The sequence below is a fragment of the Microcaecilia unicolor genome, chromosome 3 (genome assembly GCF_901765095.1).
Source record: "Microcaecilia unicolor chromosome 3, aMicUni1.1, whole genome shotgun sequence".
Taxonomy (NCBI): Eukaryota; Metazoa; Chordata; class Amphibia; order Gymnophiona; family Siphonopidae; genus Microcaecilia; species Microcaecilia unicolor.
This window is the reverse complement of record NC_044033.1, coordinates 250,853,818-250,878,434: the sequence shown is the minus strand read 5'-3', so window position 1 is coordinate 250,878,434 and position 24,617 is coordinate 250,853,818. Positions and strand designations below refer to the sequence as shown.

At 48.5% G+C, this 24,617-nt stretch overlaps 1 long non-coding RNA gene across 1 annotated transcript; it reads left to right on the top strand.

Annotated features, from left to right (window-relative positions):
* Positions 1 to 982: 982 nt before the first annotated feature.
* On the top strand, positions 983 to 24,194 carry LOC115466490. Its single transcript, XR_003941557.1, has 3 exons — positions 983 to 1,111; positions 22,208 to 22,417; positions 22,565 to 24,194. It is a non-coding gene; the product is annotated as an uncharacterized LOC115466490 (long non-coding RNA).
* Positions 24,195 to 24,617: the final 423 nt, after the last annotated feature.

The window sequence follows — 24,617 nt, the reverse complement described above, 5'->3', positions numbered from 1 at the left end:
TTGAAACTGAAATTCAATCAGCCCCTCTTTCCCACTCACCAAGGGGTCGACACAGTAAACTTGTATTAGCACACAGCTTCCTAACACAGGCATAGTAGACAGTTATGCGTGTAAATTCTAATTAATGCCAATTAGCATCAATAACTGCTTGTTAATTGGCAATTATTGGCGCCAATTGGCTTGTTAACTAAGTTGCGTGCGCAAATTCAGAATATGACCGCATTTGCACTCGCCACTTAAGTCATGCTATATAGAATCCGGGGGGATAACTCCTACCTCCACCCCGACTCTACTCCTTGACCATCCCACACTGCCCGGCAAGTGCCACGGCACAGAGCAGATATTCAGTGACTCCATCTGGTCAAGTGCCACTGAATCGCCCCTCCCGACCTGCTTAGTGCAATTTATCCAGGCAGGAGTCTTTCCTGTCCAGTTAACTCCCTTTGAATTTTGACTCCTTAAAATAAGATCTATGGAATCTTAGCGGACATTGGGTGGCAACGCCGGTATTTGCAGAATAAAACTGGTGCTGGGCAGACTTTTACGGTCTGTGCCCTGAGAATGGCAAGGACAAATCAAACTCGGGTATAAAGTATCACATACCATGTAGAATGAATTTATCTTGTTGGGCAGACTGGATGGACCGTACAGGTCTTTATCTGCTGTCTTATCAGTAGGGTACTTATTTTATTTTAGTTACATGTGGCTTACATATACAGGCACTTATTTGTACCTGGGGCAATGGAGGGTACTTTAGAAATCTGCCACCGAGGTGAGCTGCCGGGTTGAAGCCGGGGCTTCAGGTGTTTCCAACAGCTGGCAGTAGGCATTGGCATTCAGTATTTAAAAAGTTTTTAGGATGCTTCTCACTGCTGTAACAGCTGCATCCTCCCCACTTCCTCTGCCAGGCCTTGACATCACCCTGGGCCATGGGTTGGGTTACCGGGTGGGGGAGGAAGGGAGGCAGATCACTAATAAGAAAGTGAAAGAAAGAAGCAATTATAGAGAGACTGAACGGGACAAACGGAGGAAAGCTGGTGCTAGTTCTTTGCCAGATGAATCACCGCTGGAACTATGAGGCTGAGCCACCCAAATACAAGAGCAAGAAATGGTAACGGGCATCACCCACTCACTTTCTCATCCTGCCCTCAGTGCAGTGTGTTTGGACAGCTTTGGGTTTCCTTCCTGGGTTTGGCAGGGGGTCCGAGAAGAGGAAATATAGCTACACCCCCCTTCAAAAATCAAACCCCAAGAAAGATCTATAAATGGAGGGGGGGGGGGGTGGAGGGGGTTACAGTTTGCTTCTGGGTCACTATGGGGCTCCTTTTACAAAGCAATGAATGCGACAAAGCCCACAGGAATTCAACGAGCTTTGCTGCATTTGGGGATCTCTTACAAAGGAGCGGTAAACCCAACGTGGGGGTTTACCACTGCTAATCTGGAGCTACCGCTGGACCGACACAGGCACCAGCTGCAGTTTCAGCCCCGGCATGCGCCATTTCCCGCACTAGGGAAAATCGGTCTGTATTTTTTTAGCGCACTGCTAACCCAGCGGTAATCGGGCAGCGCTGTGCGCTACCTGGTTACTGCCGGGTTAGCATGGGAATTCTATAAGTGCTCCCCCTCATGTGGCCATGCGGTAAGAGCAATCTTATTGCATGGCCGTGGTTGTTTTCAGTCTTTTTTACCCACTGCAGTGGGGGCGTTCAACAAAGCTACAAAGTAGTAAATTTAAAATGAATCGGAAAAACTTTTTCTTCACTCAACGTGTAATTCAACTCTGGAATTCGTTGTCAGAAAAAGTGGTAAAGGCGGTTAGCTTGGAGAAGAGACAGCTGAGGGGAAATATGATAGAGGTCTATAAAATAATGAGTGGAGTGGAACGGGTAGACGTGAATCACTTGTTTACTCTTTCCAAATATACTAGGACTAGGAGGCATGTGATGAAGCTACAAAGCAGTAAATTTAAAACGAATCGGAGAAAGAGTTTCTTCACTCAACGTGTAATTAAACTCTGGAATTTGTTGCCAGAGAATGTGGTAAAGGCAGTTAGTTAAGCAGAGTTTAAAAAAGGTTTGGACGGCTTCCAAGAGGAAAAGTCCATAGACCATTATTAAATGAACTTGGGGAAAATCCACTATTTCTGGGATAAGCAGTGTAAAATGTTTGTACTTTTTTGGGATCTTGCCAGGTATTTGTGACCTGGATTGGCCACTGTTGGAAACAGGATGCTGGGCTTGATGGACCTTTGGTCTGTCCCAATATGGTAATACTTATGTACTTAAGCGCCTCAGTGCACAGCAAAAACGGTCCCCGCTGCTAGCGCAGGGCCCTGTTTACCACAGCTTGGTAAAAGACCCCTTGGTGCACTGCTAATTGCTAGCGTGACTAAGGCTTCACAAACCTGTCCTGTTCACTGCACTCCACTCTCCAGTCAGGTCTATATACATTTATCTTGTGAACATTCACTGTGGATAATCTAAAAGCCTGATTGGCTGCGGGGGGCCACCAGGACAGATTTGGGGACAGCACCAGAAGGGGCCAACATGGCAAAAGCGAATGTCACTGTGACAGAGTTGGCAGGTGCCCGGCACCAGCTGGGCTCTACTGTGTCTCACCCTAGTGCCCAGGCCAAGACGAACAAGTGGGGAAAGCATGCAGAGCAGGGCTTGTGCAATTCTTCCCAACCGCTTTGCATGTGGGCTTGTGTTTGCATCTGTGTTTGTATATGTGTAGTGTTTGTGTGTTATCTGTGTTTTACCTGTGTGGGGGGGTTTGTGTTTTGTTTTTCTCATGTTTAATGGGGAGAAGAATGGGGACCATTAAAAAGTCTATCAGAATGATTCAGAGTGCTCCCAGGATTTAATTCCCTTGCAAGGCTTCAGGCAGGAACAGAGGATGATTGAGGGGAGGGAAGGAGGATTAAAGCAAATGGAAAAGCAAACAGAATCAAGGGCCTTTGTGTCCCACACCCCTCTTTCACCTGGCAAAAAAGTCTCCAGGGGAGGGGGGAATAGGGTTAAGGGGTTTTCTGTGCACTTTGGAAAGGCAGGCTGAGTTTTTAGATTCCTACTGGAGGAATTTTGCTTTGGGGGAAGGGGGAGAGGCCCAGCTTCCATGTTCCCCAGTTTCTAGAGGGAGATCCACTGCCCATCCATGTCCTTTCCCGTCCTGCTCACTATTGCAATACCCTACCCACCCCTGTCCCCCACCACCTCACCATCCCTACTGTCCTCCTCCTCCTTCCTAGCTCTCAACCTTCAACACCTCCTTGCTACCATAAACCCTTCCCCATTCCTCCTAAGCGCATCCTGTCTTCGTCGCCTTCGTCGCTCTACCTCTCCCACCCTCCTCCACATTCTCTTACTCCTTCCCCTGCTATCCGCGGGAGACATCAATCCCAACCCAGGCCCCCCCCCCACACCTGTCCTCGTCCTCATCTCATCCATGCAAACGTTTCCGTGATGTCTCCAATCTCATTTCTATTCCCCTCCTCCTCCCCCTCCCTCCCATTCTCATGTGCACTGTGGAATGCCCGCTCGGTCTGCAACAAACTTTCCTTCACCCATGATCTCTTCATCTCCCGTTCCCTTCAACTGCTCGCCCTAACTGAAACCTGGCTCACCCCTGACGACTCTGCCTCAGTTGCGGCCCTATGCCACGGAGGTTATCTTTTCTCCCATTCTCCTCGCCCAGTTGGCCGTGGTGGCATCGTCGGGCTACTACTTTCGCCCTCCTGCAGCTTTCAACCTCTCCTCCAACCGCAGTCTCACTGCTTCTCATCCTTTGAAGTTCACTCCATCCGTCTATTCTACCCGCTGCCACTCAGAGTTGCAGTCATTTACCACACCCCTGATAAGTCCCTCTCTTCCTTCCTTACCGACTTCGATGCCTGGCTCTCCGTCTTTCTTGAGCCCTCTTCCCCATCCCTCATTCTTGGCGACTTTAACATACACACTGACAACCCATCCGACTCATATGCTTTTCAGGTCCTCACTCTAACCTCCTCCTTCAACCTCCAACTGAGCTCCACCACCCCTACTCACCAATCTGGCCACTGTCTTGACCTCGTCCTCTCCTCCACCTGCTCACCCTCCAATTTCTGCACCTCAGCTCTTCCTCTCTCTGACCATCACCTGCTCACCTTCACACTGCATCACCCTCCCCCTCAGTCCCACCCAACACTAACCACTACTTCCAGGAATCTCCAGGCTGTCAACCCCCCACCCTATCCTGTAGTATCTCTGATCTCCTCCTTTCCATCATGTCCTCCGAGTCTGTCGACAAGGCTGTCTCCACTTATAATGCCGCTCTCTCCTCTGCTCTGGACACCCTTGCACCGTCCATCTCCCGTCCTACAAGGCGTATTAATCCCCAGCCCTGGCTGACCCCTTGCACCCGATACCTTCGCTCCTGCGCCCGATCGGTGGAACGCCTCGGGAGGAAATCTCGCACCCATACTGATTTCATTCACTACAAATTCATGCTATCCTCCTTCCAGTCCTCCCTATTCCTCGCCAAACAGGACTATTACACCCAATTGACTAATTCCCTCGGCTCTAACCCTCGTCGTCTCTTCGCCACCCTTAACTCCCTCCTCAAAGTGCCCTCCGCTCTCCCCCCCCCCCCCCCCCCCCCCCCACTCTCTCCTCAAGCATTGGCTGACTTCTTCCGCGACAAAGTGCAGAAGATCAACCTCGAATTCACTACCAAACCATCTCCTCCTCTTCACCCTATAGCCCACTCCCTCAACAACCAACCCAGTACTCCTTCTCCTCTTTTCCTAATATCACCAAAGAGGAAACCGCCCATTTTCTCTCCTCCTTGAAATGCACCACCTGTTCCTCAGACCCCATCCCCACCAACTTACTTAACACCATCTCTCCTACCGTCACCCCTCCATCTGTCATATCCTCAACATCTCTCTCTCCACTGCAACTGTCCCTGACACTTTCAAGCATGCTGTAGTCACACCACTCCTCAAAAAACCATCACTTGACCCTACCTGTCCCTCCAACTACCGCCCCATTTCCCTCCTACCCTTCCTCTCCAAGATACTTGAACGCGCCGTTCACAGCCGTTGCCTTGATTTTCTCTCCTCTCATGCCATCCTTGATCCGCTTCAATCCAGCTTTCACCTCCTACACTCGACAGAAACGGCACTATCTAAAGTCTGTAATGACCTGTTCCTTGCCAAATCCAAAGGTCACTACTCCATCCTCATCCTCCTTGACCTATCCGCCGCTTTTGACACTGTCAATCACAATTTACTTCTTGCCACACTGTCCTCATTTGGGTTCCAGGGCTCTGTCCTCTCCTGGTTCTCCTCATCTCTCCCACTGTACCTTCAGAGTACATTCTCATGGTTCTTCCTCCACCCCCATCCCGCTCTCTGTTGGAGTTCCTCAGGGATCTGTCCTTGGACCCCTTCTTTTTTCAATCTACACCTCTTCCCTGGGCTCCCTGATCTCTTCTCACGGTTTCCAATATCATCTTTATGCTGATGACACCCAGCTTTATCTCTCCACACCAGACATCACTGCAGAAACCCAGACCAAAGTATCGGCCTGCTTATCCGACATTGCTACCCGGATGTCCAACCGCCACTTGAAACTGAACATGGCCAAGACCGAGCTTATTGTCTTCCCTCCCAAACCCACTTCTCCTCTCCCGCCACTCTCTATCACAGTTGATAACACCCTCATCATCCCCGTCTCATCTGCCCGCAACCTCGGAGTCATCTTCAACTCCTCCCTCTCCTTCTCTGCGCATATCCAGCAGATTGCCAAGACCTGTCGCTTCTTCCTCTATACAGTGGTGGAAATAAGTATTTGATCCCTTGCTGATTTTGTAAGTTTGCCCACTGACAAAGACATGAGCAGCCCATAATTGAAGGGTAGGTTATTGGTAACAGTGAGAGATAGCACATCACAAATTAAATCCGGAAAATCACATTGTGGAAAGTATATGAATTTATTTGCATTCTGCAGAGGGAAATAAGTATTTAATCCCTCTGGCAAACAAGACCTAATACTTGGTGGCAAAACCCTTGTTGGCAAGCACAGCGGTCAGACGTCTTCTGTAGTTGATGATGAGGTTTGCACACATGTCAGGAGGAATTTTGGTCCACTCCTCTTTGCAGATCATCTCTAAATCATTAAGAGTTCTGGGCTGTCGCTTGGCAACTCGCAGCTTCAGCTCCCTCCATAAGTTTTCAATGGGATTAAGGTCTGGTGACTGGCTAGGCCACTCCATGACCCTAATGTGCTTCTTCCTGAGCCACTCCTTTGTTGCCTTGGCTGTATGTTTTGGGTCATTGTCGTGCTGGAAGACCCAGCCACAACCCATTTTTAAGGCCCTGGCGGAGGGAAGGAGGTTGTCACTCAGAATTGTACGGTACATGGCCCCATCCATTCTCCCATTGATGCGGTGAAGTAGTCCTGTGCCCTTAGCAGAGAAACACCCCCAAAACATAACATTTCCACCTCCATGCTTGACAGTGGGGACGGTGTTCTTTGGGTCATAGGCAGCATTTCTCTTCCTCCAAACACGGCGAGTTGAGTTCATGCCAAAGAGCTCAATTTTTGTCTCATCTGACCACAGCACCTTCTCCCAATCACTCTCGGCATCATCCAGGTGTTCACTGGCAAACTTCAGACGGGCCGTCACATGTGCCTTCCGGAGCAGGGGGACCTTGCGGGCACTGCAGGATTGCAATCCGTTATGTCGTAATGTGTTACCAATGGTTTTCGTGGTGACAGTGGTCCCAGCTGCCTTGAGATCATTGACAAGTTCCCCCCTTGTAGTTGTAGGCTGATTTCTAACCTTCCTCATGATCAAGGATACCCCACGAGGTGAGATTTTGCGTGGAGCCCCAGATCTTTGTCGATTGACAGTCATTTTGTACTTCTTCCATTTTCTTACTATGGCACCAACAGTTGTCTCCTTCTCGCCCAGCGTCTTACTGATGGTTTTGTAGCCCATTCCAGCCTTGTGCAGGTGTATGATCTTGTCCCTGACATCCTTAGACAGCTCCTTGCTCTTGGCCATTTTGTAGAGGTTAGAGTCTGACTGATTCACTGAGTCTGTGGACAGGTGTCTTTCATACAGGTGACCATTGCCAACAGCTGTCTGTCATGCAGGTAACGAGTTGATTTGGAGCATCTACCTGGTCTGTAGGGGCCAGATCTCTTACTGGTTGGTGGGGGATCAAATACTTATTTCCCTCTGCAGAATGCAAATAAATTCATATACTTTCCACAATGTGATTTTCCGGATTTAATTTGTGATGTGCTATCTCTCACTGTTACCAATAACCTACCCTTCAATTATGGGCTGCTCATGTCTTTGTCAGTGGGCAAACTTACAAAATCAGCAAGGGATCAAATATTTATTTCCACCACTGTAACATTAGCAAAATTCACCCTTTCCTCTCTGAGCACACCACCCAAACTCTCATCCACTCTCTCATTACCTCTCGCCTTGACTACTGCAGCCTACTCCTCACTGGCCTCTCACTTTGCCATCTATCTCCCCTTCAGTCCATTCAGAACTCGGCTGCACGTCTTATCTTCCGCCTGGACCGATACTCTCAAATCACCCCCCCTCCTTAGGTCACTTCACTGGCTTCCGATCAGGTACCGCATACAGTTCAAGCTTCTCCTATTAACCTACAAATGCACTCAATCTGCAGCCCCTCCTTACCTCTCTACCCTCATCTCCCCTTACGTTCCTACCCGTAACCTCCACTCTCAAGACAAATCCCTCCTTTCAGTACCCTTCTCCACCACCGCCAACTCCAGGCTCCGCCCTTTCTGGCTCGCCTCACCCCATGCCTGGAATAAACTCCCTGAGCCCATACGCCAGGCCCCCTCCCTGCCCATCTTCAAATCCTTGCTCAAAGCCCACCTCTTCAATGTCGCCTTTGGCACCTAACCACCATACCTCTATTCAGGAAATCTAGACTGCCCCAATTTGACATTTCGCCCGTTAGATTGTAAGCTCCTTTGAGCAGGGACTATCCTTTTTGTTAAACTGTACAGCGCTGCATAACCCTAGTAGCGCTCTAGAAATGTTAAGTAGTAGTAGTAGTAGATGTTAGGCCAGTCCTGGATTTCTGACAAACTCATTACGATGAATTATGGGACCAGCAACACTGATTTCAGGGGATTTTTCACAAAGCGGCAGTAGGCCCAACGCGGGCTTTCCACACGCTAAAACGGAACTAGCAGTGGCCCAAAGTGGTCACCGGCGCTAGTTCTGGCTGGAGCGCGTGCCATTTTCGGTGCTTCAGAAATTTATTTCCCCTAGCACGGTAATCGGGCCGATTCTGTTCAATATATTTGTGAGTGACATTGCCGAAGGGTTAGAAGGAAAAGTTTGCCTTTTTGCGGGTGTTACTAAGATTTGTAACAGAGTGGACACCCAGGAGGGAGTGGAAAACATGAAAAAGGATCTGCAGAAGCTAGAAGAATGGTCTAAGGTTTGGCAATTAAAATTCAATGCGAAGAAATGCAAAGTGATGCATTTAGGGAGTAGAAATCCACGGGAGACGTATGTGTTAGGCGGGGAGAGGGATCTTGGGGTGATAGTATCTGAGGATCTGAAGGCAATGAAACAGTGTGACAAGGCGGTGGCCGTAAGTAGAAGGAGAGCCTTGCTGACCTGAACATGTATACCATGGAGGAAAGGAGAAACAGGGGTGATATGATACAGACGTTCAAATATTTGAAAGGTATTAATCCGCAAATGAACCTTTTCCATAGATGGGAAGGCGGTAGAACTAGAGGACATGAAATGAGATTGAAGGGGGACAGACTCAAGAAAAATGTCAGGAAGTATTTTTTCACATAGAGAGTGGTGGATACTTGGAATGCCCTCCCGCGGGAGGTGGTGGAGATGAAAACGGTAACGGAATTCAAAAATGCATGGGATAAGCATAAAGGAATCCTGTTCAGAAGGAATGGATCCTCAGAAGCTTAGCCGAGATTGGGTGGCAGAGCCGGTGGTGGGAGGCAGGGCTAGTGGTTGGGAGGTGAAGCTAGTGCTGGGCAGACTTCTATGGTCTGTGCCCTGAAAATGGCAGAAACAAATCAAGGTCAGGTATACACAAAAAGTAGCACATATGAGTTTATCTTGTTGGGCAGACTGGATGGACCGTGCAGGTCTTTCTCTGCCGTCATCTACTATGTTACTATGTTACACCGCACACTGCCCAGTAACTGGCCCTTAACTGGCGGTAAGAGCTCCACACGTTGCATGGCCACACGGTTATGTTACTGCGTGGCCATTTTTGGGAGGGGCATTTTACCGGCTGTGGTAAAAATGGCCCTGGAGCATGGGAAAAACGGCCCCCGCTACTACCCCTTTTTCCTGCAGCTTAGTAAAAGGACCCCTCGAAGAGTAAAATCAAGCATTAAAAATCCCACACTTCTTTGAGATGCGAGTTCAAATCCAGCACTGATGAAAAAGTCTCCCTCCTGGAACTGGGTATCCTGGGAGGTGGGGAGCCTGAAGATTTAGGATCCTGACCTCTTTGAGAGACCTTAAAGTACAAGGGGTAACCTCCATATTCACAGGGCTTCCAAGTGACCCTGTCCCTGGAGGTAGATTTTTGGCCAGTGCTTAGACTGAAGTCACATCCCAAAAGTGTGTGGAATTTGTAGTCTGTGACCCTACCCATTAAAATCAGTGCTGTGTGTCCCATCAGGATAGAGAAAGGGAATTGGACAATATACTGCCTTTCTGTGGTTTTTGCAACTACATTCAAAGTGGTTTACATAGTATATACAGGTTCTTATTTGTACCTGGGGCAATGGAGAGTTGAGTGACTTGCCCAGAGTCACAAGGAGCTGCAATGGGAATTGAACCCAATTCCTCAAGATCAAAGTCCCCTGCACTAACCACTAGGCTATTCCACCTCTTGAAATCCAGGACTGTTTCAAAATCTTCCTGGGGATCCTTAGCAGTTCTGTGCAAAGGGGGGGGGGGGGGGGGGGGAGACCATGGAGAGGAACTGGAGGGAGGAGACCTGGGAGTGGGGGATGGAGCTGCATTCCAGCTACAGTTGAAGGTCTTTGGAGGAGATAAGAAGAGATTTTCTCTAGTTTGTGTGTGGGAGAGTGTGTTTTTGTGTGTGTGTGTGGGGTGGGGGGGGGGGTGCAGGAGGTGGACCAGCATGTAAGTCAGTGAACGTACTGGGAATGCTTGGGATCACCAGGGAAGGGATGTCTACCCCAGGTTTCTACACATGGCAAGTAAATGTGCGCGCACGAATCAGTGCGCATTGCTGCGTGATTTGTGTGCACAACTTAATGGATTAATGGGCCAATCAGCACCGGTCATAGGCGTAGACTAGGGGGGGCAATGCCCCCCCAAACGACGACGAGGCGCCGCCGCGCCATTAGTTAAAAAAAAAACACATGCAGGCACGCGCTCCTCTCCATCCGCTTGGCTTCCCTGCCCTCTCTGTCTGCGTCCCGCCTTCCTCTGAGGAAGGCGGGACGCAGACAGAGAGGGCAGGGAAGCCAAGCAGACGGAGAGGAGCATGTCCGTCTACCCCTCTCTCTTCCTCCCTCCCTCCGGCGCAGGCAGCAGTCTTTTTCAGCGTTCCTGGCAGCGGTAGCGATGTGCACACTGCCTTCGGCTCTGCCCCAAAGCCTTCTCTTCAAGTTCCTGTTCCCGCATAGGTGGGAACAGGAACTTGAAGAGAAGGCTTCCGGGGCAGACCGAAGGCAGCATGTACATTGCTACTGCTGCCAGGAACGCTGAAAAAGCTGAAGACTGTTGCCTGCGCCGGAGGGAGGGAGGAAGAGAGGGGGTAAACGGAGTCACGATCTTGGACCTCGCGGGGGGGGGGGGCAGTAGAAGGAAGATGGATGGAACTGGGAGGGGTGGGGAGCAGAGGGAAGATGGATGGTACTGGGAGGGGTGGGGAGCAGAGGGAAGGAGCAAGAGATGGATGGGACTGGGAGGGGTGGGGAGCAGAGGGATGGACCAGGAGATGGATGGGATTGGGAGAGGTCAGGCACAGCAGAGGGAAGGAGCAGAAGATGGATGGGACGGAGGGATGGTGAGCAGAGGGAAGGAACAGAAGATGGATGGGACTGGGAGGGGTGGGAGCAGAGGGAAGGAGCAAGAGATGGATGGGACTGGGAGGGGTGGGGAGCAGAGGGATGGACCAGGAGATGGATGGGATTGGGAGAGGTCATGCACAGCAGAGGGAAGGAGCAGAAGATGGATGGGACGGAGGGATGGTGAGCAGAGGGAAGGAACAGAAGATGGATGCGACTGGGAGGGGTGGGGAGCAGAGGGAAGGAGCAAGAGATGGATGGGACTGGGAGGGTGGGGAGCAGAGGGAAGATGGATGGGACTGGGAGGGGTGGGGAGCAGAGGGATGGACCAGGAGATGGATGGGATTGGGAGAGGTCAGGCACAGCAGAGGGAAGGAGCAGAAGATGGATGGGACGGAGGGATGGTGAGCAGAGGGAAGGAACAGAAGATGGATGGGACTGGGAGGGTGGGGAGCAGAGGGAAGCCTACTGGAAAGAAGACACTGCATAAAACAGAAGACACTGAGACCAAAGCGAATAGAAAAACTAATGATCAGACAACAAAGGTAGATAAAAGTATTTTATTCATAATTTATTAATTGAAATGTGTCAGCTTTTTGAAATGTGCATCTGTGATATTTTGCCTGTAAATTTCAATTCCTTCCTCCATATTAGCATATTCATTTGCATATGTATATATGCAAATGATATGCTAATATGCTCCACCCATTCTTTGCCCCCCCCCCCCCCCCAAATGAAACAGTCAAACTACGCCTATGGCACCGGTAATTGGCTGAGTAGCCTAGTGGTTAGTGCAGTGGACTTTGATCCTGGGAAACTGGGTTCGATTCCCACTGCAGCTCCTTGTGACTGTGGGCAAGTCACGTAACCCTCCATTGCCTCAGGTACAAAATAAGTACCTGAATATATGTAAACCGCTTTGAATGTAGTTGCAAAATACCACAGAAAGGCCCTTTCCCCTTAAGAGCAATTCTTGGTGTTATTTGGGATTTAAATGCGGATTGTATTCTAGAATGATCGGTGCCTAAATCCTATGATGTGTATTGGGGGGGGGGGCATGTTTAGGGGCGTTTGTATGAGTTACAAGCATTTTATAGAATACACCTGATCCACGCATAATTTAGGAACCAGCATAAATGCAGGCAACTCAGGTGCACATTTGGCACTTAGGTGTTATCCTATAAAGCACGGATACCCGTCATAGAATATCGCTCACACTTGCTCAGTTTCAAATTTTGCATCAGCTTTGATCGTCACATGATACTGTCTAACTGCAAACATTTTCAAAACTGCTTTTGCCATCTGGTTCTCAAAAAGTTATGGAGTGAGAGGAAAACATTTTTTTTTGGGGGGGGGGGGGGGGAATAGCACATAGGGAAAATGTGTGGGTCTCAGTATGTTCTCCAGAGATGATACATACATTCAAATATTTGAAAGGTATTAATTCGCAAACAAACCTTTTCCGGAGAACTAGAGGACATGAATTGAGGTTGAAGGGGGGGCACACTCAGGACTAATGTCAGGAAGTATTTTTTCACTGAGAGGATGGTGAATATGTGGAATGCCCTCCCGCGGGAGGTGGTGGAGATGAAAATGGTAATGGAATTCAAACGTGCGTGGGATAAACCCAAAGGAATCCTGTTTAGAAGGAATGGATCCACGGAATCTTAGCGGAGATTGGGTGGCGACGCCGGTAATTGGGAAGTGAAACTGGTGCTGGGCAGACTTCTACGGTCTGTGCCCTGAGAAAGGCAAGGACAAATCAAACTCGGGTATAAAGTATCACATACCATGTAAAATGAGTTATCTTGTTGGGCAGACTGGATGGACCCATACAGGTTATCTGTCATCATTTACTATGTTACTATGTCCATTTTCGGACTCTTCATCTTGGAAAAGAGAAGGCTGAGGGGGGATATGATAGAGGTCTACAAAATCTTGAGTGGTGTAGAACGGGTCGAATGGAATCGATTTTTCACTCCTTCAAAAAGTACAAAGACCAGGGGACATTCAATGAAATTACATGGAAATACTTTTAAAACAAATAGGAGGAAACATTTTTTCACTCAATGAATAGCTAAGCTCCGGAACTCGTTGCCAGAGGATGTAGTAACAGTGGTTTGCATATCTGGGTTTAAAAAAGATTTGGACAAGTTCCTGGAGGAAAAGTCTATAGTCTGCTATTGAGTTAGAAATGGGGGAAGCCGCTCCTGTCCCTGGGATTGGCTACTGTTGGAAGCAGGATACTGGGCTAGATGGACCATTGGTCTGAGCCAGCATGGCTACTCTTATGTTCTTATTTGAAATTGAGCACGTATGAGTAATTCAACCCCTGAAGAAGCCGGTGTTGTTGAGTGAAACAGTGACTCCCATGGTGTAGCAGACAAGGCTTTTTTTTGCTTCATGAAGGCACATGTTTGATGAAAACGTTAAATTGTGAGAAAGTCAAATTAGTGATATTGAATCAGAAATTTAATTTCACATTGGAATGGTGCAAGAATTAACTTGCACAGAAGTCAACACATAAAAGAAGGGAGGTTTTTTTTAAGATTGATTAGTGAAAGAAAAAGAACCAAGTGTAGAAAGGCTGAAAATGGTCTTTCAATACGGTTGCTGAGGTCTCTTTCTCCCGATTATCTGTGTGTGTCATTTTTGTTCTAATCTTTAGGTAACTTGGTGCTGTATCATTTGATAAGTACATAAGTATTGCCATCAGTGCTTGTTTTGTGCCGGTACGCAACGGTACGGCGTACCGGCACCTTTTTCTCCCCCCTCCCGCGCGAGTCCTGACCCATTCACTCCCCACCCCTATTTACTTTGACTGGCTCTGTAGTATCAGCGTCGGACTGAGCGAGCAGCAGCGCGAACGGTGCATGCAGCGGAGCGGAGTGGAGGAAGAACAGCTGCCACGTGGTGCCGCGGCGCACAGCCTCCCGCTCATCTCGCTGCTCCCGCCGCTCCGCGCCTCGCAACGCCCGCTTCTCACCTCTCTGTTGCTCCGGCCAGCGACACGAAGCAGGAAGCACAGGAGTCAGATGCTGCAGGCCCCGCAGCCACACTGTGGTGGTATCGGCTGCAACTGCTTCTCAGCGGGTCAGTGGTAGGTAAGCTGCAACGGCTCGTTCTGCAGGGTACAGATAGGAGCTTCAGTCAGCTGAATAGGCTCCTCGTAGGGTAGACTGGTAGGTTGCAATAGCCCGCTTCACGGGGTAAGAGTGGGAGCCTCGGTCAGCTGTAAAGGCCTCGGCGGTAACGGCTCTTTCAGGGGGTAGTCTGGTAGATTGCAATGGCTCGCTCCGCGGGGGAGAGATGGGAGATTTTTGGTCAGTTGTAGAACCTCTGCAGACTTTGCTGAAAAGCTGTGGAAAAGAATCTGATATAACTGGGTCCAATAAAGAAGACCAAAGCAGATATTGTGAATAAGATGCAAGCAAGTAAATGGCCGTTAGCAATGATATTTAGAGCAGTAAATGTTCCAGCTCACCAGTTTTCTAAATTACTTTGAGGGGAGTTTTCTGCTTCCACCAAAAACATCCCCACAAAATCAAACCCCTCTTTTATACTTCCATCCCATTCCCACCCACCTTCTTAATGCCATCTCTCCTGCTCTTATTCCTTTTATCTGACACATTCTCAATCTCTCACTTTCCACTGCGACTGTCCCTGCTGCCTTAAGAAGCCTTCACTGGACCCTACTAGTCCCTCTAATTACCGACCCATCTCCCTCCTCCCTTTTCTCTCCAAATTACTTGATTGTGCTGCTCACCACTGCTGCCTTGATTTTCTCTCCTCATATGCTATTCTGGACCCACTACAATCTGGTTTTTGCCCTCTCCACTCAACCGAAACTGTGCTCACTAAAGTCTCCAATGACCTATTACTGGCTAAATCCAGAGGTCTCTATTCCATCCTCATTCTTCTTGATCTTTCCGCCGCTTTTGAAACTGTCGATCACAGCATACTTCTCGATACCCTGTCCTCACTTGGATTCCAGGGCTCTGTCCTTTCCTGGTTCTCTTCCTACCTCTCCCTCCGCACCTTTAGTGTTCACTCTGGTGGATCCTCTTCTACTTCTATCCCTCTGCCTGTCGGCGTACCGCAGGGTTCTGTTCTTGGTCCCCTCCTCTTTTCTATCTACACTTCTTCCCTCGGTTCATTAATCTCATCCCATGGCTTTTCCTACCATCTCTATGCTGATGACATCCAAATCTACCTATCTACCCCTGATATCTCACCTTGCATCCAAACCAAATTATCAGCGTGCTTGTGTGACATTGCTGTCTGGATGTCTCAACGCCACCTGAAATTAAACATGACCAAAACCGAGCTTCTCATTTTCCCCCCCAAACCCACCTCCCCGCTCCCCCCGTTTTCTATTTCTGTTGATGGCTCTCTCATTCTCCCTGTCTCTTCAGCTCGTAACCTTGGGGTCATCTTTGACTCCTCTCTCTCTCCTTCTCTACTCATATCCAGCAGATCGCCAAGACCTGTCGTTTCTTTCTTTACAACATCCGTAAAATCCGCCCCTTTCTTTCTGAACACTCTACCAAAACCCTCATCCACACCCTTGTCACCTCTCGTTTAGAGTACTGCAATCTGCTTCTTGCTGGCCTCCCGCTTAGTCACCTCTCCCCTCTCCAGTCGATTCAAAACTCTGCTGCCCGTCTCATCTTCCGCCAGGGTCAGGGTCACTTTACTCATACTACCCCTCTCCTCAGGTCGCTTCACTGGCTCCCTATCCGTTTTCGCATCCTGTTTAAACTTCTTCTACTAACCTATAAATGCATTCACTCTGCTGCACCCCAGTATCTCTCCACACTCATCCTTCCCTACTCCCCTTCCCATGCACTCCGATCCATGGATAAATCCTTCTTATCTGTTCCCTTCTCCACTACTGCCAACTCCAGACTTCGCTCCTTCTGTCTCGCTGCACCCTACGCCTGGAATAAACTTCCTGAGCCCCTACGTCTTGCCCCATCCTTGACCAACTTTAAATCTAGATTGAAAGCCCACCTCTTTAACATTGCTTTTGACTTGTAACCTCTCGCTTCTACCTACCCTCCTCTCCCCTTCCTCTACACATTAATTGATTTGCTTGCTTTATTATTTTTTGTCTATTAGATTGTAAGCTCTTTGAGCAGGGACTGTCTTTCTTCTATGTTTGTGCAGCGCTGCGTATGCTTTGTAGCGCTATATAAATGCTAAATAGTAGTAGTAGTAGTGGTAGTGAATCAGCGAGTGAGAGAGGCTGGCAGCGTTGGAGCTTCCCTCTGCGAGTCCCGCCTATGCGGAAAGAGGAAGTTGTAACAATGTAGGCGGGACTCGCAGAGGGAAGCTCCAACGCTGCCAGCATCTCTCACTCGCTGATTCGCTATCTGCACCTTTCGCGCTGCTGCTCCATCAGTCCGACGCTGACAGCCTGTGGAGAATGAGGACGGGCTGGGAGGAGGATGGGCTGTGGGAAGAATCGCTGAACATCATGGGAGGGGAGGAGAGGGAAGGGAAGAGAGAATTGCTGGGCATCTGGGATGGGAGGGGAGAGCAGGGGAGAGAGGATAATCACTGGACATGGATGGCAGGTGAGGACAGGGGCAGAGAAGAATTGCTGGACATGGATGGGAGGAGAGGGCAGGAGAAGGAGGAGACATACTGGACATGGATGGGAGGGGAGGTCAGGAAAGAGAGATTCGCTGGACATGGATGGAAGGGGAGGGCAGGGGAGAGAGGAGAATCATTGGATATGGAGGAGAGGGAAGGGGAGAGAGGAGAATTGCTGGACATGGATGGAGGGGAGGAAAGAGAGGAAGGAGATGCACATGGATGGGAGGGCAGGGAAGAGAGGAGAAATGCTGGAAAAAGATGGAGAGGAGAGCAGGAGATAGAGGATAATTGCTGGACATGGATGGATACAGGGGAGGGAAGAGAGAGGAGAAATGCTGGACATGGATGGAGGGGAGAAGAGAGGAGAAGTGCTGGACGTGGATGGAGGGGACGAAAGAAAAAAGAAGATGCACATGGATGGAGATGAGGGAAAGGGAAGAGAGGAGAGGAGAAAAACTGCACATGGATGGAGAAAATAGGCAAAAGCTGGATGCACGTTGTACCTCCTCCAGTCAATTCCACTGAGGAGGACTCGGCTTTTACATATGGATGTAGGGCAAGAAATGAAGAAGAGGAAAGTAAAGAAATAAATGGAAAGGAAACCCTGGAAACAGAGTTAAGAGAACAGATAGAGAGCAGCAGAATCAGAGGCTGGGACCACTATGGATAGAAAAACAAAGTCACCAGACAACAAAGGTAGAAAAAAATCATTTTATTTTAATTTAGTGTTTGAAATATGTCCAATTTGAGAATTTACATCTGCTGTCTTATTTTGCACTTGGAGCTGTAACAGCTTACAGAAAATTATTTATAATGAAAAAAATCACATTATTTTTTTTCTCCTATACTAGTATAATATTTTCAATGATGTCTGTTTATATGCACCATGGCTGGTATAAGGCGTGTGGCCAATGTGGGTGTGGCTATCATAGGGGTGGAGCCATATGTGGTGACCCCGCCCATAATTAGTACCGGCACCTTTTTTCTACAAAAAAAGCACTGATTGCCATACTGGGACAGACCAAAGGTCCATCAAGCCCAGCATCCTGTTTCCAACAGTGGCCAATCCAGGTCACAAGTACCTGGCAAGATCCCAAAAAAGTTCAATACATTTTATGCTGCTTATCCTAGAATTAAGCAGTGGATTTCCTCAAGTCCATTTTAATAATGGTCTATGGACTTTTCCTTTAGGAAGCTGTCCAGACCTTTTTAAACCCCGCTAAGCTGACCCGCCTTTACCACATTCTCTGGCAACGAATTCCAGACTTTAATTACACGTTGAGTGAAGAAACATTTGTCCATTCATTGTAAATGTACTACTTTGTAGCTTCATTGTGTTTCTGAAGCCCTGGCAAGCTGTAGCCAAACCCAGACTTCACAAGACAGCCTGGAGAGCTCTTAAAAATGTTCACAACCAACTTCCACGCTCTCCTCCCTACTCCCTCCTGCATTTCAATTACATGTGCTTCAAAGGTTGTGAACCGCACAGGCCTGGGCCACTGCATCCATCCTCAAGAAAAGCGCCATAAGGCTCTGACCACTCACAGTCCTTGCACTGATTTGTACCTCTCTTGTTGCACTGTCCTCAGCTTTGGAAGCAGTAAATGATGCTCTTTGGGAGGGATGTCCAGGGCAGCCATACTTTTCCCTCACAGACATTCTTTTAAAACCTGGCAAAACAAATCTATACTCGACCCAGTCCTTGGCCACAGAAAGCCTGGATTTTTCAGGCGATCCAAAAAGATTATACATTACTAGTCATTAGAGCTAAGATCCCTCATGTATTTATTTTTTAAAACATTTCTAGCCTGCCTATTAAATAGCTAATAATGAAACAGACACAATAAATACATGAATAAATCAAACAAACATAATAAATACAGAAACATCAACCCATAACAAAAATATTTAACAAATAAGGCAGGATCCACTACAAAAAAATAAAATAAAATTCTGCCAAGAAACTCCTAAACATGGACCAGCACAGCCATCTTTTAAACAACAGCCCACCAAACTCCACTGATATTAAACTAGAGGCACCTATGTAGATTCATAAGGGTTATACTGAAACCTCTCTGACCTTTGGGAGGAAATGGAGGCTGCCCAAGGACCAGACTGAGAACCAATCAGCTAGACAGAGCACTACAGGGTCACCCATATCAAATCATAGGGGACAATCAAGTCCCACTTTTGTCCCTGATGCATGCAGTGAGATGTAGTTTTCAAGTTACATAACCCTCCCTCCCCTCCGTTCAAGGAAGTTTGTGAACGCACTTGATCCTCCGGTTTTGGCACTGAGTCCTTGGGGCTGCAGGATACAGGTATTTGAGTTTCTATACTGGACAAAGATGATTGCATCCAGCCCCCACCCCACCCCCACCCACCTCCCCTATCCTCACAACTGGTAGATTTGAGTCCTGCATGCTGTCATCCTTATTTCTAGAGACTGGATTCTTACAATCATCACTATATCATGAGGCAGTGGGAAAATGACAACAAAATACTAATTTTCAGCTAATTATTCTGTAATTTTTCATTACATTCGCAAATATGACTCCTTTAAGGAAGTTCTATCCTCTTTCCCCCTTGACGCTAACATGCATGACTTCCAATACTTTCCTTAAGGGGGCATCAGAATACTATAGGCTGGAGCATGGCTGTTGCTCCACCCACACCAAACGTCACTGTCTAGTCCCTGAGGTTTTTTTGTTCTGGGCAGGGGGAGTCCCCCTGGGACCAGTCCAAAGGGGAAATCCTCCCTGACTCACATCTAATATAATAACGCACACCTCAACGTTCTGAGGACAACGTTCTGTGAAGCCGTGAAGCCCTGAGCCCTGAGCCTTGAAAGCCTTGAAGCCTTGAAGCCATCTGACTTCACTCCCAGGCTGAAGGGTTCGTGGATTCGTGGTGTGAAGCCTTCAAGCCAGCCAGACCCGTCTCTGCCCCGACCCTCCGCCTCAAACCAAACAAATCCGGAAGCGAAGCGTCAGGGAAGGAGGGCGGCGGCTCCAGACGTCTAGCCTTCCCTTCGCTGTGTTCCGCCTTGCGGGACACAGCGAAGGGAAAGCTAGACGTCGGGAGCGCCGCCTCCTTCCCTGACTCTTCGCTGCACGAACCGCCACGGAGGTAAGTTAAAACGAAGAATAAGAAAAAAAGGGATGCATGGATGCGAAGGGGGGGGCATGGATGCGAAGGGGGGGGGGAGAAGAGGGCGGGCCAGGCTGGGACATGGGAGAGAGAGGAGCATGGATGCGAGGGGGGGGGGTCCATGGAAGGGAGAGAGGGGGACTTTGCTGGAATGGATGAATGGGGGTGCAGGGGACAGAGGAGCATGGATGGCATGGATTGGGAGGGCAGGACTAAGGGAGAGAGGGAATTTGCTGGATAGGGATGAATAGAGGGGACAGATGGGCATGGATGGATATGGATTGCAGGGCAGGCCTCAGGTAGAGAGGGCAATTGCTGGATAGGGAAAAATGGAGGGGGCCAGGTGACAGATGAGCATGGATGGAAGGGCAGGACAGGGAGAGGGAAATTGCTGGATAGGGATGAATGGAGGGTACAGATGGGCATGGATGGATATGGATTGCAGGGCAGGCCTCAGGCAGAGAGGGGAAATGCTGGAGATAGGGAAAAATGGAGGGGCCAGGTGACAGGAGCATGGATGGGCATGGATTGGAAGGGCAGGACTCAGGGAGAGGGGAATTGCTGGATAGGGATGAATGGAGGGGACAGATGGGCATGGATGGATATGGATTGCAGGACAAGGCCTCAGGCAGAGAGGGGAAATGCGGATAGGGAAAAATGGAGGGGCCAGGTGACAGAGGAGCATGGATGGCATGGATTGGAAGAGCAGGACTCAGGAGAGGGAATTGCTGGATAGGGATGAATGGAGGGGACAGATGGGCATGGATGGATATGGATTGCAGGGCAGGCCCTCAGGCAGAGAGGGGAAATGCTGGATAGGAATGAATGGAGGGGGCAGGTGACAGAGAACATGGATGGCCATGGATTGGGAGGGCAGGCTCAGGGAGAGAGGGGAATTGCTGGGAAAAGGATGAATGGAGGAGGCAGGGGACAGATGGCCATGGGATTGGGAGGGCACGGCTCACACTCCTCTCTCTCATAGACAATGTCTTTCTGACTCTCACTCTCACACACTCTGTCTCACACTGTATCACATTCACTCTCTATGTGCCACACAGTCACACACACACTCTCTCTCACACTGTGTATCACATACACACTTGCACACACTCTCATTCTCACACACACACTCTCTCACAAACACACTCACACCCAGACTCACTCTCTCTCCTCAACACACTCACACTTTCACTCTGACTCTCAAACAGTCACCTCTCACATACACTCTCCCAAACATACACACGCCAAGGAAACCTTGCTAGCGCCCGTTTCATTTGTGTCAGAAACGGGCCTTTTTTACTAGTATACATAAGTACATAAGTATTGACACACTGGGCCGATCAAATGTCAATCAAGCCCAGTATCCTGTTTCCAACAGTGGCCAATCCAGGTCACAAATACCTGGCAAGATCCCAGAAAAGCTCAATAGATTTTATGATGCTTATCCTAGAAATAAGCCAGTGGATTTTCCCAAGTCAATCTAATATGGTCTGTGACTTTCCTTTAGGGAAGCCGGCCAGACCCTTTTAAAAAACCCCCGCTAAGCTAACCGCCTTTACCACATATCTCTGGCAAGAAATTGCAGATTTATATGCAACGTTAGTGAAGAAAGATTTTCTCCGATTCGGATTAAAGTTACTACTTTGTAGCTTCATCGCATGCCCCCTAGTCAGGGCCGGTCTTAGCAGAGGCGACCAAGGCGGCCGCATAGGCCCCGCGCCTAAGGGGGCCCCGCTCTGCCTCCGCTCAGCCACTCCACTTCTGGGGAGGGGAGGTTTCATGATAGCATTGTGCTTATTATTTCAATCAGTTTTTTTGTACAAGTTTAGCTTCATTTGTCTTTATTTGAAATTTCATAAATAAAAAAAAATGTCAATAATCTTATCAATGGGGTGGAGCTAGGGTGGGGGCGGAGCTAGGGCGGGGCTAGGATGGGCCCCACCAAATTGGTCTGCACAGGGCCCCGCACTTGCTAAGACCGGCCCTGCCCCTAGTCCTAGTATTTTTGGAAAAAGTAAACAAGTGATTCACGTCTACCCGTTCCACTCCACTCATTATTTTATAGACCTCTATCATATCTCCCCTCAGCCGTCTCTTCTCCAAGCTGAAGAGCCCTAGACACTTCAGCCTTTCTTCTTAGGGAAGTCGTCCCATCCCCTTTATCATTTTCGTCGCCCTTCTCTGTACCTTTTCTAATTCCACTATTATGGAGTGCAGGAGTGCCAGCACAGAATATGCAGTCATTTTCTATCTGTGCCTGTGCATCTGGGGGTGCGCTAATGCCAGTGTTTTCTACGCATACGCATATTGTTCACATGTAGACTTATAAGCACAGTGTGACTATGCATAAATGCTTTCTTACCTGTCTCTGTTCTCTGCACTAGGTGTTCATGTGGTGAGTGCAAAGTCATGAAGAACCCCGAGGAGTGTATTTGCTGCCGCGCACTGCAGCCTATGTGGGAGATGGTGGAGGAGACAGGGGTGGACTGTATCACCTTCCACCCAGGCTTCGAACCAGTGGTACTGGACCAATATGTACTGGAAACAGCCTATTACAACTACCGAAAGCATCAGCACCCAAACAATTGGGCCAAGTGAGTATTCACTCCCCGGAGCGCTTTACACCCATCTAACACACACATACACACCACACGAGTCTAATGACATCACAGCTTTAACGCTGCCTCACAATGTAACATGTACCGTGCGACTAACCTCTCTCTCGTCCGCCTGTTTTCTAGCACCAGCGGGAAATACCGGTACACAGCATATCGGCAGCTGGTGAGGTGGTGCTGGGGAATCCTGGGAAAGAACAATCGGGTTCCACTGCCGGCCTGTGCCATTTCTAAGATCCGTGACAAGTACAGTTACTCAGACGACTAGGCTGAGGAGCAGCCCAAGGGGACCACGAAGATGTCCACAGGCTCCTGATAAAAGCAGCTGTGCCGGCTTCCCTGCCTTAATATATCTGGTGGATTTCAGTGCACGATTGAACTTTTTCTGTTCTAACTGCTGACCCTCCATAACCTCCTGTAAACCATTCATGCCTTTCATGTTCCAGTGCCTTCTGATGAATTTTTTAGAAAGTTAAAATCATCATCCCAGGTGACCTCCACCCCCACTCAACTCACATCTGTCTCAGTTCACCAACTAAAACAATAACTATTTTTATACTTTGTTACTGTGAAGTAACCATGGCAGAGGAAGCTTCGACTGTGTTCTGTGTAAGGATAAAACAAAGCTTCCCAAACCTGTCCTAGGGACCCCTCACAGACAGGTACTAATTTTTTTTTCATACAATGGGTCTCAAATACATGCAGATTTGCCTCACACACATTCATTACAGATATCCTGAAAACCCAAATAACTGTGGAGTCCCTAGGATAGGTTTTTTTAAAACCCTGGGAAAAAAGTCTTCCAGTGAACAGAGAGCCTGTGAAACTGAACCCTACAGGTGAAGCCAGTGCTTAGATGGTTGCTACAGCTTCAGTCCAAACTAGTTCAAATACTTTGTTAAAAATTAAAAGGTTGTTTACCCAACCCCTCACTCCCCACCAATCCCACCCCACCTTTCCTGCACAGTGAAACTGGCACACAAAGCTGAGGATGTATTGTTTGTAGGGGTGGATGTCATCAAACCTCACAAATGACCGGTGTCTTGCCATCTGAGGATATCTAGTCCTCAGTGAACGTCTTTCATCCTTAAAGGAAATAAACCCTAAATGATGTTGGCTTTCTTAAAACACAGGGATGAAAGAAGTTTAGCAACTTGAAAAACAGCTTAAGCAGAATGCCAAATTGCCCAATCCGTGGAGGTAGGTTTGAGGCCAGTACCAATGCATTATGGGACTAGCAGGACTAAGGTCAATGGCAGTATCAAGGACTACAAATTCCACAATGCTTTGGGATGTAAATTTAAAAACAGGACTGATTCTGGAACTGGGTAACTTGGCCTTTGTTTCAGAAATGTGGTGTGGAGCGAAGTCGCATTTGGTTTCCAGGTGGCTGCTTTTTAGCTTACGACCCCACGTCCATGTGACTCTTATAGGGCTAGCTAACCTTCAATAAATTGAAGATCCACTCACAAAAAACCTGTGTCCTGTAAGATTTGTGAAGTGAAAATCAGTCCTAGACGCAGACACTTGCCACTGTGCTGTTACACTCTATATAGCTCACCAGCAAAGGTGCCCAAGAGTCGCAGACACAGAGGCAGGGATTAGAGCCAAGAGACAGTGGCAGAGACAGGGATTAGAGCTGAGACACAGGGCGATCAATTGACTCACTACAGGGTCAGACAGAGTCAGTGGCAGCCCCGGGGATTAGAGCTAAGATACAGGGAGATAAAGTGACTCACCCCAGGGTCACACATACACACAGAGTCACTGACAGAACTACTACTACTACTACTTAACATTTCTAAAGCGCTGCCCGGGTTACGCAGCGCTGTACAGTTTAACAAAGAAGGACAGTCCCTGCTCAAAGGAGCTTACAATCTAATGGACAAAAATGTGCAGTCAATCAAATTGGGGCAGTCTAGATTTCCTGAATGGAGGTATAATGGTTAGGTGCTGAAGGCGAGATTAGAGCTGAGGCACATGAAGATAAATTGACTCACTACAGGGTCTGACAGAGTCAGTGGCAGAGCCGGGGATTAGAGCTGAGGCACAAGATAAAGTGACTCACTTCAGGGTCACACAGGGAGAGAGAGTGACAGAGCGGGGGATTAGAGCTGAAACACAGGGAGATAAAGTGATTTACTCTAGGGGTAGCACAAACAGTCAGTGACAGAGCCAG